The sequence below is a fragment of the Ambystoma mexicanum genome, chromosome 12 (genome assembly GCF_040938575.1).
Source record: "Ambystoma mexicanum isolate Mex_15411 chromosome 12, UKY_AmexF1_1, whole genome shotgun sequence".
Classification (NCBI taxonomy): domain Eukaryota; kingdom Metazoa; phylum Chordata; class Amphibia; order Caudata; family Ambystomatidae; genus Ambystoma; species Ambystoma mexicanum.
The window spans coordinates 837,740,516-837,757,214 of record NC_090936.1 but is presented as its reverse complement, the minus strand read 5'-3'; positions in this window follow the sequence as shown (position 1 = coordinate 837,757,214).

The window sequence follows — 16,699 nt, the reverse complement described above, 5'->3', positions numbered from 1 at the left end:
ACTATTGCGAATGAATAAACGCTTTACATGAACACAAGAAGTTGAGAACGCCTTCCAAGAGTTAAAAAAGAAATTCACATCCGCTCCTGTATTACGACACCCGCGCCCAGAGCTTCCCTACATAGTGGAAACTGATGCATCCAGTTCAGCTATGGGAGCAGTGCTCTCCCAAAAGGATCCTGAAACTAACCAGCTGCACCCAGTGGCGTTTTGGTCAAGAAAGTTTTCGGCTCTCGAATTAAATTATGCTATTACCGACAAGGAACTGTTGGCCATCAAGTCCGCCTTGAAGGCTTGGCGGCACTATCTGCTGGGCGCCAAGCATACCATTACGGTCATCACTGATCACCGCAACTTACAATACCTAAAGGTAGCCAAGGCCCAATCTTCACGCCAACTCCGTTGGGCATTGTTCTTCGCCGAGTTTGATTTTGTAATAACCTATCGACCAGGTTGTAAAAATGGAAAAGCTGACGCCCTGTCCCGAATTGGAATGGGAGAAACAGAAAGAGCTTTAGAACCTGTACCCATAATTCCTGAACAGAGGATCCTTGGTCTGACATCCATACACTCTCTGGAGGACATTCAAGAAAAGGTCCATCAACTCTTTGATTCCGATGCCTTACAGGGCTGGGCAAGGAAAGGCCCAGAGTATTCTGTCACCAACAATCTACCTTATTACCAAGGCCGGCTATTTTTGCCACTAGAGGAACTACAGAAACTTGTCATTTCTCATTACCACGACACCTTGATGGAAGGACATCCTGGCATTGCTAAAACTGAAGCCAAAATCAAGAAACAGTTTTGGTGGCCCACCTGGCGAAAAGATGTCAAGTTGTTTGTCATGTCTTCTGGCATTTGCGCTCAAAATAAAGGGGAAAAGAAAAAACCCACTGGATTATTACAACCGTTAGACATACCACCTACTCCTTGGCATACCTTGTCATTAGACTTTATCACGGATTTACCCCCGTGCAAAGGTTATAACACCATTCTAGTTATTGTAGATCTTTTTTCTAAAATGTCCCATTTCATTCCTTTAAAAGGAATACCTTCAGCTTCAATCCTGGCCAAGGAGTTCCTTGAAAATGTTGTCCGTCTACATGGCTTTCCTTCTGTGTTAATTTCAGACCGGGGAAGTCAATTTATTTCACATTTTTGGAGGAAGTGCTGCCAGCTGGCACAAATTGATGTTAGGCTTTCAACCAGCCACCATCCCCAGACCGACGGTCAAACAGAGAGAACCAACCAGACTCTTGAGCAATACCTACGTTGTATGCTACATCAATCTGAGGAGGAGTGGAAAGACATTCTTTGGATCGCCGAGTATGCATACAATAATTCTGTACACTCAGGAACTAAACAAAGCCCTTTTTTTACCATATATGGTCACCATCCTCGAACCTCAGACTTAGATTCACCCCAGCATTTAGAGATGCCTGCGGTGGACCATCTCCACGCTGTTATCACACAAGCCTTTAAAGAGGCGACTGCACATTTACAAAAGGCTAAGGATAAATACAAGAAGGATGCTGATCAACACAGGAGTGAAGCACCGCAATACCAAGTAGGGGACCAAGTATGGTTAGCCACCAAATACTTACCACTCAAGGGAACACAGACTTTTAACCCCAGGTACTTGGGACCTTATTCTATTAAGGCTATTATTAACCCAGTGGCCGTCAAGTTGGACCTGCCTGGTCATATGCGTGTTCATCCTGTTTTTCACGTGTCTCTTTAGAAGCCTGTGCAACCAGGAACTAGACTAACCACCCCACCTGAACCTATCCTCAAAGACGGGGAACCCGAATTCGAAGTCAAGAATATTTTGGACTCTAAAAGGGTGAGAACAAAACTCTTCCATCTCATTGATTGGAAAGGTTATGGGCCACAAGAAAGATCTTGGGAGCCTAGCGACCATGTGCATGCACCTCAATTAGTGAAAAGGTTCCACCAAGAATTTCCAGACAAACCAAGGCCGAGAGGGAGAACAGCTTTAGGAGGGGCCTTGAGGGGGAGTGCTGCCACGATGCCTGCCCCCGGAAAGCCAGACCAGGCCCAACAACCCCGGAAGCAGGCATCATGCCACTTGAAGCATGCCCAAAAACCCCAGTTAGGGGCTCTTTGGCTACAGTCCTGGCACCTATGGCGCCAGGCTCATAAGAATAAAGTCAGTCCTGGCACCATGGGCGCCAGGCTCATTACAGAAATCTTACCTGTTGCAGACCATGCTGCACACCTACCTGATGCAGACCATGCTGCACAAAGTCACAAGTCAAATGAGGCTTAAAGGGACTACTTTACCTCAGGGACTCCTTTTACTCTCGGGTGGGGCTGTGGAAGAATACTTACCTGGGACTTCTTCCAAGGCTATTTAAGCCACACCCAGACAGCCACACGTGCTTCGCGTTATTCTGCTTGCTGCAGCGTAACCCTCACCGTGTCTTCAGCAGCTCCAGTCTTCAGCCACGCCCGCTTCAGCTCTGGAACACCTGGAACAAGAAAAGGAGAAGGAGAAGAGGTCAGAACAAAACCCTTACCTGAATCCTTGATCCAGCACATCGTCGATCTGGAAGAGAGACGCCTTCTCAGGTGCATTGCCACGCACCTCGCAGAGCCGCGCTGAACTCACCAACCGGGGCTGCATTCCTTTACTCCATCGCGAATCCAGCATCTGCAGGCCATTCTTCAACACCTGGGGGAGACAAGAACAGATAGGTGAGCAAGGGTAATACAAACCACCCCCAAAGACTTACCTGATTTACCACAGGGGGGTACTCACCTCATCTCGGGTCAGTGTAGTCAATTCTGCATCACTGCCGCACCCCGGCCCCTAAGGGAAAACAAGGAAAATACAAATCACCCCCAAAGACTTACCTGATTACCACAGGGGGGTACTCACCTCATCTCGGGTCGGCGCAGTCAAACTCCGCATCACCGCCGCACCCCGGCCCCTAAGGGGAAAAAACAAGGACAATACAACCTAACCCCAAAGACTTACCTGATTTACCACAGGGGGGTACTCACCTCTTTCGGGTTGGCGCAGTTAATTCTGCATCATCGCTGTACCCCGGCCCCAAAGGGGAGAACCACAATAGACTTATCAGGATCTTACCAATTGCCACTTGGAACTCTTCTGGTGGTTTAAATCTGCAACCTGCAAGGAATCTGGCAGAGTGAAGATCAGACTTTTGAACTCTTAGGAACAATTGGACTTAGAGTCAATACTGGAACTCACCAATTCCTCCACGCCAGTGAAGTAACTGGTCGTCTACGCGCCCCTACGCTCGACGCAGGATGGAGAGCTCATCTTTCCAAATCTTCAGGTGGGATTAAGAGGGAACTTCAGGAGTGTTCTGTGGGCAGACAAGGGGAGTGGGAAGGCGGGTTAACGCTCAGATTACGGGAGGTTAATTCCCTTTCTCCATTGCAGAAAGATATTCGTACGAGTCCAACAAACGAAGCTAAGTGGGTCTGTCCAGTCTGTCATCTCGGCTCTACGTGTTACTCTGGTGGAAGCAACAGCGGGCCAGTCCAGATCAACGCCCCCGTGGGAATCAGGTGAGCGTAACATTATTGGGCTTTGTTTTGACATGTTAACAAAGAAGCCAAACCATCAGACCAATCTGGGCACCATGACAATCGGGAAAAAATTACTCATTTGGCCCATTGGTCTTCATATGAAATACTTGTTACTTTTTATTTTTTTTTTATTTTGGTTGGTTAAATTTTAATATAACCTTTCAAAACAAAGTTTTTTGTGCAAATAAATCATTAAAATGTAAACGCAAGATACAGTTTTTCATTATTTCACATTACATTTGAGAGACACATTTATTCATTTTTAGAAATTTTAAAATTTTTAAAAGAAAGAAAAAGCCTATTAAGCACCGTCGTCCGCATTTCAACAAGAATCACAGTTCAGTAGTTAGAAATCAAAATCTAATCAATAAAAATCAATCACTACACAAATTTACTCAAAGATTAATTTCTGAGTAGAACTGTATTTAAAAATTGCATAGTGGCTATTCTTATCGAAATTTTAGGTGTAGCAAACAATTCATACCATAATTCATTAGTAGAACGGGTTATATAATGTAGGTTTGTTAACTTATAGATGATAGTTTCCCTCTGCCTCTCCAAAGCAACACACACAATTAGAATGTGTTTGAGTGTCTCCTCCATCCCACCAATTTTACAGAATCGACAATATGATGCTTCAGCTTTAATTAGGCCTCTTCTTAGTAAATGTTTTGTTGGCCATAGATTCATCCGGAATCTCAATGTTTGGTTTCTTAATAGCGAAGAAGGACATTTTAACAGATTTTCAGCTGCCTGTCGAAATTTTTTGTGAACAAACAGATCTCTATCAAAATCTTTTAGTTCAAGACACTTCTGTTGAGTGTGATTCCAGTCAAATTAATATAATTTTAGCTTAGCTCTATTTGGGTTGTTAAGTAGCAAATCCAATGATATTTTTGCTTCATTCCTATCGGAGAGAACAGTTTTTCTCCAGTCTGTCGGAAGCAAGTGTTGAGAGTGTAATAAATAGTCTGCCAGTATTACTAGCAGATTGTTAGCCATCAGGCCCAGAAGGCAATTTCGGAAAAGACTGCATCTTTTCCAAGAAACTTGAATGTCAATTGATAGGGTACCCAACTCATATCTCAAAAGAGCATTTGGAGTTGAGTTGGGAAGATTAGGAACTCTTTTCCAAGATTTGGCTTCAATTCTATTCCAGTACCCTTGATTTTGTGGTAGCCAAGTTTCAGCCCCATAGGTAATCATGGGTATTACCTTTTGTTGGTAAAATGTTATTGCATGGGCACAGGAGAATTTACCAAACTTGGCTAGTTTGCAAGTTTCCTATAGATGTTTCTTTGTTGGGGCTTATTTATAGGTGAGTTGCTGAACATAACACCAAGATATTTGTATTCATTAACCAGAGCTAATTTTTGATTATGTAGAAACCAATCATAATGTTTCTGATGTTTCAAATTATTATTGTCTAGTTTCATGACTTGAGTTTTCTCTAAATTGAGTGTTAAATTATTTTTGATGACAAAAAGTTCCAGTTGCTTAAGTAGCATCTGTAGGCCACTTGGTGTCTGTGACAGGAGAACTAAGTCATCCGCATAGAGAAGCCATGCGATGGCCTGCTTGCCCATCTTAGGTGGATCGTTGATTACTTTCAAAAACTCAATGCCTAGGTCAAAAATAAACAAATTGAATAGGGTTGAGGAAAGAATGCAGCCTTGTTTAAGGCTGCGTTTAGTGTGAATAATTTCTGATAGTAACCCGTCCAAGTTTAATTTGACCTGCATTGTAGTGTTGGTATGAAGGAGAGCTATCAATGAAATAAGAGAAAGTGGGAAACCAAAACTCAGCAATTTGCTATACAATAATTGCTGGTCCACAGAATCAAAGGCAACATGAAAGTCAACTAAGGCCAAATAAAGAGGTTGATGTTTTTTTGCGTAGGCTGCTTTGATAGCATTAAGCGTGGTGATGTTAATAGCAGTACCTAAACCCGCAACAAAACCAGTCTGAAAGGGATCCCGTCGATATTCATTAGTGGCCCAGATGTTGAGATCTCTTAGAATGATTCGAGTGTAAATCTTCCCTGGAGCATCAAGAAGTGCTATTGGGCGATAACTTGCTAGATTTGTGTGATCCCCTTTTTTTATATATAGGGACTATCACAGCTTGGCACCAAGATGGAGGAATGCTTTGCTTTATCTGAATGGTAAGACATATGGTATACAAAATGCTGGCCCACAGTTCCGGATTTTGTTTAAGGGTATAATTTGATAAGCCATTTGGCCCTGGGGCTCTAGATGAGCTAGCTCTGTTTATGTAATACAACACATCATCTCGATCAAATTTGAGAGAGAAGGAAGAACTGACCGGCTTCAGCTGCAAATGTGCACAGGTATTTTGTGGAAGATTGTACATATTTGTGAAATAATCAACCCAACTTTTTTCAGGTACACCAATAATTTGGGATGATAGTTGAGAGTACCTTGTGCCTATGTTAATTAGCTTCCAAATTTGAGAGGTGTATTTACTCTGCGCCACATGCAGCCACCATTCACCATCCTTTTGAAACATTTTTGCTTTATGTGCTTATATCCAATATTTGTAATCGGTCTTCAACTTGCGCAGGGCAGAGTCGCGATATCTTGGCGAAAGGAGTATAGCCTGTCTTTTCTGTTTACAAAATAAGGACTTTCTAAGTCTGACCGATTGATCAAATACATTAGTGGGACGGATGTTATTAAATATTTTACCTGTTACTAATTGTTGATGGTAGAGAGTTACAATCCCAATCAAACTACAGCCTGCATTGGAAGTAAAACAATTCTTCATGAGATTCAACCCATATTCTATGTAACAATAATTATACTCACAATACATACACCCCCCTTGTTATCACAATATTTTCCTTATCTCTCTTAGTTTTTCCAAAACACATGAATTCAGATCTAGGTTGACAACAAGTTGGTAATTTTAGCATATTCAATCACTTCATTTGCACTTCTGCATGAACTGTCATAGGAGGTATCAAAGATTGATAGGTCATCTGTGTATGCCAAATAAAACACATTCAAGTTGCCAAACATGGAAGAAAAGTTATGGGTATTAGTTAGAGACCCCCCCCCCCAATCAGACAGAAACAAATTAAATAAAGCATGGAACAATATGCACCCCTGCTTCACACCCCTGGTTATATCTTTTGGTTTGGACAGTTCGCCTTTACCATTCAAAGTCATGCGTGCAATATTATTTTTCTTTAATTTGTGGCATGCAACAAGTAGATTGTTTGGCATCTTCAGCTTCTTTAGTTTCTACCACAGTAATAAGCGGTCAATCGTGTAAAATGCAGAAGCATAATCTATGAATAACATATTTAGAGCAGTAGTAGATTTTGCACAAGCTTTTCTGATTACAAATTTAGAACAAATACATTAAAATTTGCAGAGAGACCCTTTCTAAATCCTGTCTGAAAACAGCTAACATATGATCATCATCATTCCATTGTTCAATCTTCAGTAAAACTGATTTGGCAAAGATGTTACTCAGACCATCCAATAAAGATAATATCCTATAGTTTGAAGGGTCATCATTTTGGCCATGTTTCAATATAGGAATGAAATGGGATTCTTTACAGGAATAAGGAATTTGGTCATACTTCACAATTTGCTTTAAGTGAGTTAGCAGTATGTCTGCCCAGAGTTCAGGGTTGGCTCGCATAACTACATTTGAGACAGTGTCCGGGCCCTGTGCTCTGGATTTTTTAAGCTTACTTACGATGCCATATCCCTGTCAATAGGCACATTTAATGAACCAAGGGGTTGTAAAGTGAAATATTTTTCAGCAAATTTACTACGTAAATTACATTCCCAGATTTTACTGCCAATTGAATTAGCCATAGAGACTGTGGCTGTCACATGTGGCTGTTAAATAAAAGCCACAAACACTTCATATCATATTTACAAATTAGTTCATATAAGTCTATCCAAACAGTTGCTCAACAGGACAGGTGATACTACTTTAACCGGGAGCAACAACATTTTGTTAAGCTTTCTAATTTGAACAAGTTCAATACATAGATTTATACCTTTCTAATCTCCTGTCTCAGAGTCTTTTTTTAAGGGTTATCACGTTGCTGTATTGTTAGGCATGTGTACATCCCAACTTAGATAAAGTACCTCACCCTCTACGCAGAAAACGATAAGTGATCAAATTAATCCACTCTATTATTTGACTGGGAAATCTAAAATGTGTGTATACCTCATCCAGATTACTCAAGTGTTTCGTAATTACATCTAATCTTCTGTCCGACCAACCTATTTTATTCTAGCAATTATTCACTTTTACCTCCCCTGCCTTGTCTTTGTCCAGGGAATTCATGGGCAGTATATTTATCTTAATTTTTTAATGTTGCATGATCACTAAAATCACAATGGGTTACAGAAATATATTGAACAATGTTATAAAAAGCAGTGATTCCATAAAAATAATCAATAGTCAATTAAGAGACACCATTATGCCAATTTTTGGCTTCCGGAATGTCACCATTCGTGGAACCATTAAACATTTGAAGCGCTAAATAAAACAAAATGCCAGCCATAAACATGTTGAACTGCTTGATTTTGACCACCTAGTCTTTTGCCAATTCCAATACTTCATCGTTTTTGGTTTACTGGGTATTCAATACAGGAAAAATTGAAATCACCACAAATAATAAGATCAATGGCATGATAGTTGATATTATCTGAAATGATACACATATAAATTGCCATTTGCATCTCTTCGATGGATATTCCACAGGAGCATCACATAACTGTAGCACCAATATATGATGACCATCATGGATCTCAGCAACTACCAGCATCAAATTAGGGTTATCATTAGATATATCGGATGTCCATGCCACCAGGGAATTATAACCAAGGGTCCATATTCCTCCATATGGGAGACCCTTCTCACCTTTTCTGGCAGGTTAAGAGAAACTCATATATCCATCAAAGATAACATCCCCTATCAGTCATATCTCTTGGAATAGTATTATATCAGAGTCGTGAAACTGGCCATAATAGCCACTCTCTGAGAATATATTATGGTGACCATGCGTATTCCAGGAACAAATGGTAAAGTGGCTTTTAGGAGTGCTGAGTGGGAACAGGTAGAAAAGAAAGAAGTACTTTCCAGTGAAATGTGTCCATTACCTCTTCAGAAGTGTTTGGTACATTAACTTTAGAGGATTGTGGGACAACAACATTTGAATAATATTTGGCGCATGCACAATACCAGTAAATATATACTGTGACTGCTGTTTCACACCTGGGACTATAATGTGATCTATGCAATATCCCCATTTTAAAACAGATGTGGAATGTCCTCTGACAATAGGTTGAATGTCCTTACAATGCACCGCAGTTACTACCAAACTGTACCCCTCCATCTGTTCCACCAAGTCCAGGTCACTACTCTCTAACACTCAAAGAGCTTGCAGGTGGCCAAAAAGTTCAGACATTACATGACGATTTGTAGGCAAATGGCCATCCTCAAATAATCTGGACATTGTTAAAACAGCATGGATACATAATAAGAACTATTCTATGTATGCTTAGTGATAGGTAAACAGTCAATTGCTACATTGCCAACATCGCCTTCCACCACCCCCATCAAGGGAGGCTCCATTATAGTTATTTCAAAAGACTCATCCTCAAAAATGGCTGAATTAATATTTACATCCTCCGGATGGGGATACACAACATTTTCTTGAGCTGTTTAACACTTGGCTTTATTAGACCAACAAGTTGTCAGCCACGACGTTAGGTTACCCTCCTTGTTCTTATTTTGTCTTGATCTTCTGGCTGCCTTTTAATGGGCCTTCTTCTGTGAGGGGCCAGCAGTAGATGTACAGCTAGACGCATTCAAAATATTGGTACCCTTATTTAGTTGATTAAGGCTACTCTGTTTGACATTAGTTTTCTTAGATATCTTTTCTCTCCTGTGCCTCCCTTTTCTTGAAATACCAACATCATCGATGGGCCCAGATACTGCAACTTCCTCTTCCAGAGTATTGGGGGATTCGACAAATGTTGACTCTGTCGGAATAACATGTTCCCTAGCACAAACTGTCACCAAGGGGCCAGTAATTGTTATATGTTTTTTTTCGAGAGGGCACATTTTTCAATGTGTTCCGGCAAGAAAAAGGTATGCCCGGCATATTAGTCATAATTCTTAGCGAAATCTGTTCCAGAAGGTAGTTTCTGGGTCTCATTGGAGATGACATTCCAGAGTTCCTACAATAGTTTGAGGTCATAGTTGATGGCTTTATGCTGTACCATTGTTCTCGTCTGTAGAGATTGAGACATTATGCCTATCCAGATTGTCCAGATCATCCCCCAAAAGGCTCCGACTTTCAACTTTGCAAAAGGAGTCCTCAAGTAGCCCCATTAATCATGGAGAGGATGAGAGTGTTTGGCTGAGATCATCCACAACAACCAAATTGGTTAACATATTGTCTTCTGTACAAACAATGGCCGTTACTTTAGGGCCGGTTGAGCATGGTAACTGTTGAACTTCAGTCTGTAGAGATATAGAGACTGAGTAAAGAATTGTTGTTTCTATCTCTGTTGAGGCATTACTGGGCCCAAGATGGGGTTCCTGGTCAGTTGCATATGATGTAATCATTTCAAGAATAACATTCCTTAAAAGCACTTTAAAAAAACGTGGTGATTTTGGATGCCTCTTGAATTATGGGTACATTTAGTGGCAACTGCTGCATAGTATTTGTGTTTGTATTTATTAAATTTTATATAGCGCTTTACTCCAAAGCACTTCACAAAAAACAACATGAATAAAATAGAAGCAAGAAGTACAAGTCATGAGTCAAATCATTAAGAACAGTATGCTGTACAATTTGTCGAGAACATGAGGTTAAGAACCTGGGTAGGGGAAAAACAAGGGAGGAAGTAGTAAAGAATGATCAGGAGGGAGGATGGAGTAGGTGGTATTTTAAGGAGGAGCGGAAGGAAGAGTATGAAGAGATAGAATGGATAGAGAGCGGTAATGAATTCCAATGGAGGAAGCAAGTAGCTGGAAGCAACGGAAGCAGGAAGGGGCACAAGGAGGGGGAGGGACAGTGAGTAAGAAGTGGTCAGCAGCGCGGAGGGGGCATGAGGGAAAGTAGAAAGAGAGGAGACAGGAAAGGTAGGGGAGCAATATCATGAAGAGATTTAAAGACAGGACAGAGTAAGTTGAATTCGAGTTGAGATTGAAGAAAGCGAAGAGGAGATGGAGTCAAGCGGGGAAGGAGAGCAAAGAGTGTGGATTGCAGAATGGTAGAGAGATTTGAGAGGGGCCAAATGAGAGGCGAGGAGGCCAAAGAGGAGAGAGGAACAGTAGAAGAGACCTGAAAAGATAAAGAAAGAAATTAAGAGTTAGGTAGCATAGAAAGTGAGGTGGGATCGGATTTTGGGAACATTGTAGAGGTGCTAGCAACAAGCACGGGAGGTAAGAGAGATATGGTGAGTAAAAGAGAGGTTGGAGTCAAAGTGGAGGCCAAAATTGTGGGCATAGGCAGAGAAGGGGAAATGAGCAGGAGGAAAGAGGATATGAGGAGGGGGAAAAGGGGAGGAAGTGTGTTGGCAGGAAGGAATAAAACTTCAGTTTTGTCTGTGTTTTGGGTGAGAAAGTGGGAGGACATCCAGTTTTTGATAGCAGTGAGACAGGAAGAAAGTGTGAGGTGGATGTCAGGAGTGAAGGAAGAGAAGGAGAGGAAAGGCTGGTTGTCATCAGCAAAGACATGTTAAGAGATACCAAACGAAGAGATGATAGGGGCGAGAAAGGAGGTGTAAAGTAAGAAAAGAAAAGGGCCAAGCACAGAGCATTGGGGGACACCGAAGTCAAGGGAGTGAGTAGGGGAGGAGCGGCCACGCCAAGAGACAGTAAAGGAGTGGTTGGAAAGATAAGAGGAAAACCAGTTGAGGACAGAGCCTTTGAGACCAAAGGAAGAAAGAGTGTTGAGGAGTAAGGGGTGATCGACAGTGTCAAAGGCGGCAGAGAGGTCAAGGAGAATGAGAATGGAAGAGTGTTTGGAGTTTCGAGCAGCGAGGAGGGAGTTGAGGACAGAGATGAGAGCACTTTCAGTGGAGTGTTTGAGGCAAAATCCAGATTGAGTAGGGGAAGGGGGAGAGAGGTTGGAGACAAATGCTGAGAGTTGGGAGTAGACGAGATGTTCCAGGAGCTTAGAGAGGAAAGGTAAGAAAGGGATGGCGTGAAAGTTGGAAGCCAGAAAGGGAATGGCAGAGGGTTTTTTAAGGATGGGGATGGTAGTAGCTTGTTTGATAGCTGAAGGAAAGGTAGAGGTGGTAAGACAGATGATGATGAAAGAGGTGAGGTAAGGTATGAGGAGAGGGTAGATTTGTGAATCAGAGGGGTGGGAAGTGGATCAGAGGGGGCAGAAATAGGATGAGTTTTAGAAAGGAGGAGGGAGATGTCAGAGTGAGTGACAGGTGAAATTAGATAAGAGGATGGAGTGAAGGGAGAAGGGGAAGGAGGAGAGTAAGAGGGGACTGTAGAATGTTTTGTTGTAATGTGAGTACCTTAGAGGAGAAAATGTCAGCAAAGTCAGAGAGAGGCAGAGGAGAGGCGGTGGAGTGGTCAGGAGTGGGGAGAGAGAAGACGAGTTAGGGTTTGGAAGATACATCAAGCGTGAGAGGATTGAGAGTGGAGAAGGTTAGAGAAGTAGGACCAGTTGGCTGAGCTACAGTCTAAGCTGCATGGGAGGCCAGGGAATTAGGCTCAATTTTTTTGCATGGCCGTTGTTGAGTTAACCATTTTTACACTTTTTCCCTTCCGGCTGAGAATATAGATTCATTTAGGCAGCATTTAGTATTAGAGGTTATGATTAATTAGTTTGCAAAGCAAGGCCGCATTTTACCAGATACTGGATATCTCTATCATTAGATAACCGACAAAAAGAAATACTGTGCACAGGGTCGCTTCCCTCTGCTTAAGTACTTAGCGCAATCACTCAAAATTGCTGCATCTCCTTGCTTCATGGGAGGTGTGGCAGTTAAATCAATTGCAGGTGACGACAGCACCATCAAGGGCTGCATTTGTAGCCAGCTTCACAGCACCTGGCGGCCTTGCTTCCTGGAAACTAGCGAGGATAAGTAAATTACAACAGACTACGGCGTACTCTCATGCCACGTTTGTTATTAACACAAAGCAGCAACTTGGCACACCAAGCTGATAAACAGAGACTGCGGGAGACAGAATTGGATTCAGTCTATCACATCTCACTAGGAGACCACGTGCAAGTAACGGATACTGGCTGAGCACTGCAGTTTTTTACTTCAGGTTAACCAATCGAAATACTTCTGGGAGCAAAGTGGTGTGACTTTTCTAGAGTCCCGAGTCCCCATCCAGTCTCCGGGAGACCACCAATGGCCACTTATCATCCACTTCTTGTCCGTGCAGCGCTCCGTCCTGAAATATTGACTTCATGCAGTTGCAGAGCTGCAGGGGAACTCAGGCACCTCCTCCGCGAGTAACCACTGTGAACAGACTCAAAATGCTTCCTGCCCATGAATGAACACTTATCATCAACATCTCGTCCATGCAGCACTCTGCCCTAAAATGCTGACTTTGTGCAGGTGCGGAACTGCAGGGAAAATCAGGCACCTGCTCCATGATTAACCACTGTGAACAGACTCAAAATGCCTCCTGCCCACAAATGTCGATTTATTGTCCTAATTAATTTTTATATTTCCAGCATTTATCCTCTATGAATTGAAATAATTATCAGGGTATTATTGGAGTGTTGATGGAGCCATGGTGTAAGCTCTTTGGAGCGAAGGATAATAAAAAATCAACTGAATTTAGAAGGCCTCTGTGAAAGAGCACAAGAGGGGCTATTATCAAAAGCATACGACCTATTGAATTGCACATTTTGCTCATGTTAAAATAGGATGCTGTGCACACACCTGAGAAAATAGTTTCAACAAAGCAACAGAACTTTATCAGCTGCCACCATTTCAAAGATCCTATTCTATTCAGTTTATTGAGAATAGTAAAGACAAGGGCCAATACTTTGGACTGCCCCGCTTGTAAAAGAGAGGATCATTGCAATATCCCATGTAATACAGGGTATTACCCCATCATTTTGTGGCAACAAAATGCAGAGGATGAAAATTATGAATTTTTAACTGCAAATTTCTACGCAATTATATATGGGGTTTAGAGTAATAAGTAATGTATGGGGAGGGCTGCGTGGGTCTCCCTTTGAATATAATTGCATGGAAATGTGTGAAAAGAAAAAGAAAATCAGTAGTTTTGGCTTCAGTATTGCATTCATGATAATGACATAGATCCAAATACAACAGGCCAGAGAATGTGTGTTGAAATCATGTGAGAATGATGTTCTAATGCCCAAGCTCCTGGAATATGCCTAGGAATCCAAAATGTGTAAAAATACTCATTCTCAAAACATTGAAGCGTAAAAAGAGCTGGATTTCTTAATGTCCTAATAATTTGGATTCTACATGTCAAAAAATGTATCCATAATTTATGGTATATCACTCTCTTTTTAATGGTAAACTGCAATTTTAAATCAACAAATGCCAAGTGAATTCTGGTTCAGACTTCTGTGGATACTTAACGGGAACTAGAAGCTGTTCAGACAGTTCCCCTTTCTGAAACTCCAACTCGGGAATTCACAATAACAAAATATGAGGCCTCAAAATACAGTGCTAGTTTCTAAGGAGAGGATCTCAGCAACACTATTGAATTCTGTACGCAGCAAAATAAACCAGGTCTTGACATACATTGATATCATGGAAAAGAAGTATGCAGGAGATCAGTGATGTACTCTATAGGACAAAGTCCACATGTCTTCACTTTCATAACTGAATAGACATCTAATGGATGCTTGTACACCCCAAATGTTTTATTTCAAAAAAGCATAACTGTGTGTTTTAAAGTCAGGTTGACAGAAAATAAACCGCATTTTGTAGCTAGAAGTTTCATCTACTAAACCATGTAAGTATGTTCACATTGTGCAATCTAATTATTAGCGGAACACTGGCAAAACAAATAATACCTCCAAATTGTATCATAGCCTGATCAATCACGTATCTGCTAATGGGCACGCACTGTTCTACATAATCTGATAATGTTCATTGTATTAATCTCGCAAGTTCAGATCCAAAACCAGGTCCCTGAAATGAGATGGACATGTTCTCAAAACGAGTGGTTTTCCCTGCACCTTTTCTGGATCATTGGGCTGGGAAAATCACATCTCTGTAAAGGTTGGAATGAGTTAAAACAATATACATTTGCTTACTGATAGAGATTTACTGATAGAGATATGAGGATTATGCAATATAGGGAGATGAGCATTGATGATATTGCAACTTACTGGAGATGGGAGACCAGAGCATTACCAGAGAGAGGGGCCAGGCTGGCTTTATCAACAAAAAAAAAATAATTCACATAATAAAGGTAAACAAAGCCCAATGTAAACAACATTATCCGTATAGGCTCACCAGGATAACTCTGTGATAATAGAGGGAAGCAGGTTCAGGGGGATACAATTTGAGAGCATAAACACAGGTGTGGCGTATTTAAATGCTCTGTGTTCTCCTATTTGCATTAAACTCAAAGTGATGTGTTATTTCCTTAAAGCCCAATGTATTTTATATTGTGAGACAAAATGTATAACTGAATGCATTTTGTACCACTGTAATGCTGAATTGCCTTTGTAAAATTAAGTGCCATTTGAAATGGAATCTGTGCCTGAAGCCAGTGTAAAATGTTTTGGATAATAGTTTAGTCAAGAGACACTATTGTCTGAGACATATCATGCATTAAAGCAGCCCGGGAGAGGCCAGCTATAAATTAGATGTTTGAAATTAGTATAGGGAATTATTTCTATTCAGTAAAAATTGTGTCAATCATTATATCATTGCAGTCCCTTATCTTTGGATGCACAAACACATTCATGTATAAGGTGTTAGGGCAGGGGGTGTTTGACAGTGTTCATGTTACTGGTGAATAGTATAGCCTCAACCCAGAAAACACATGCAGTCTGCAAACTATGCACAGTCCCATTAAAAGCTCTGCATGGATGCATAGATTGAGAATTGCACATGTAAACATACTTAAAGCAATGCCCACGCACATGTGTATTGAAAGCTGCATCCATAAAAGTATTCAAAGTCACACACACATATAGATAAAGACCAAAATACAGACTTTCTACTGCTGAGCAGATCTGCATAATTTGCCCGTTTTTGCTATGTTATGTCCAGGTAGTATCATTATGGCAGTGCCTGGAAAATGCAGATCCCATACCTAAAAAACCAAAACTGTTGGTTTTGACAATGCTAATTTGTGAAGGGGTTCATTTTCATGCTAACGAGGTTTGTTCTAGATATGCACATTCATATATGGGTACATTGAGTTGTGTAACAGGAAAGCATGACAGTGATTGTAAAATGAGAGACAGGTGGTGTGCCAAAAGTTTAGAAAATAAGTAACAGTGGAGAAGAGGGGTGAAATAAGAGATAAGAACCTGAGAAACGGAAGCTGGTAGCGCTGCAGATTCAAAAACGGGCTTTACATCACACGTTAGATCCGATCATATTGAAGTAAATGCATGCTAGTGAAAGAATTAGCTATTGTAGTGAACTGCAAATTGCCAGTCAGAGTATATGGGAGCACAGCTTTCCATGTCCACACATGTTAAAGTATTTGGTCATTTCCATGAACCAGGTGCGCAGCGCGGCACATTTCTATTGCACTTTCAATATGTTCACATTTAGCTGTAAATAGACCTCCAGTGTGGTCTTTTTTTATGACAGCTGTCTAAATCACCTTGGGCACAGCTGACATGCTATGCAGCTAAAAATGTTGCACTGGCTGCTGAGGTTTCTCGTGCTATCATTTTGGAAGCGCACAATGCCAGCAATGATGACAGATTCCCTTGTACTTTTCATTTTCCCATCTCAGGTCTGTTGGATGGAGATTGCTAATTATTTTCCGCCAGTCCTGCAAAGGTAATATATGTCTATTCCGCATTCAGTTCCGTCTGAAATCACTCACCTGATTTCGAGACTGACAGTCAAATATATGTTAGAAAAATATATGTACACCCTTCTCATCTTTCTTTTGGATTGAA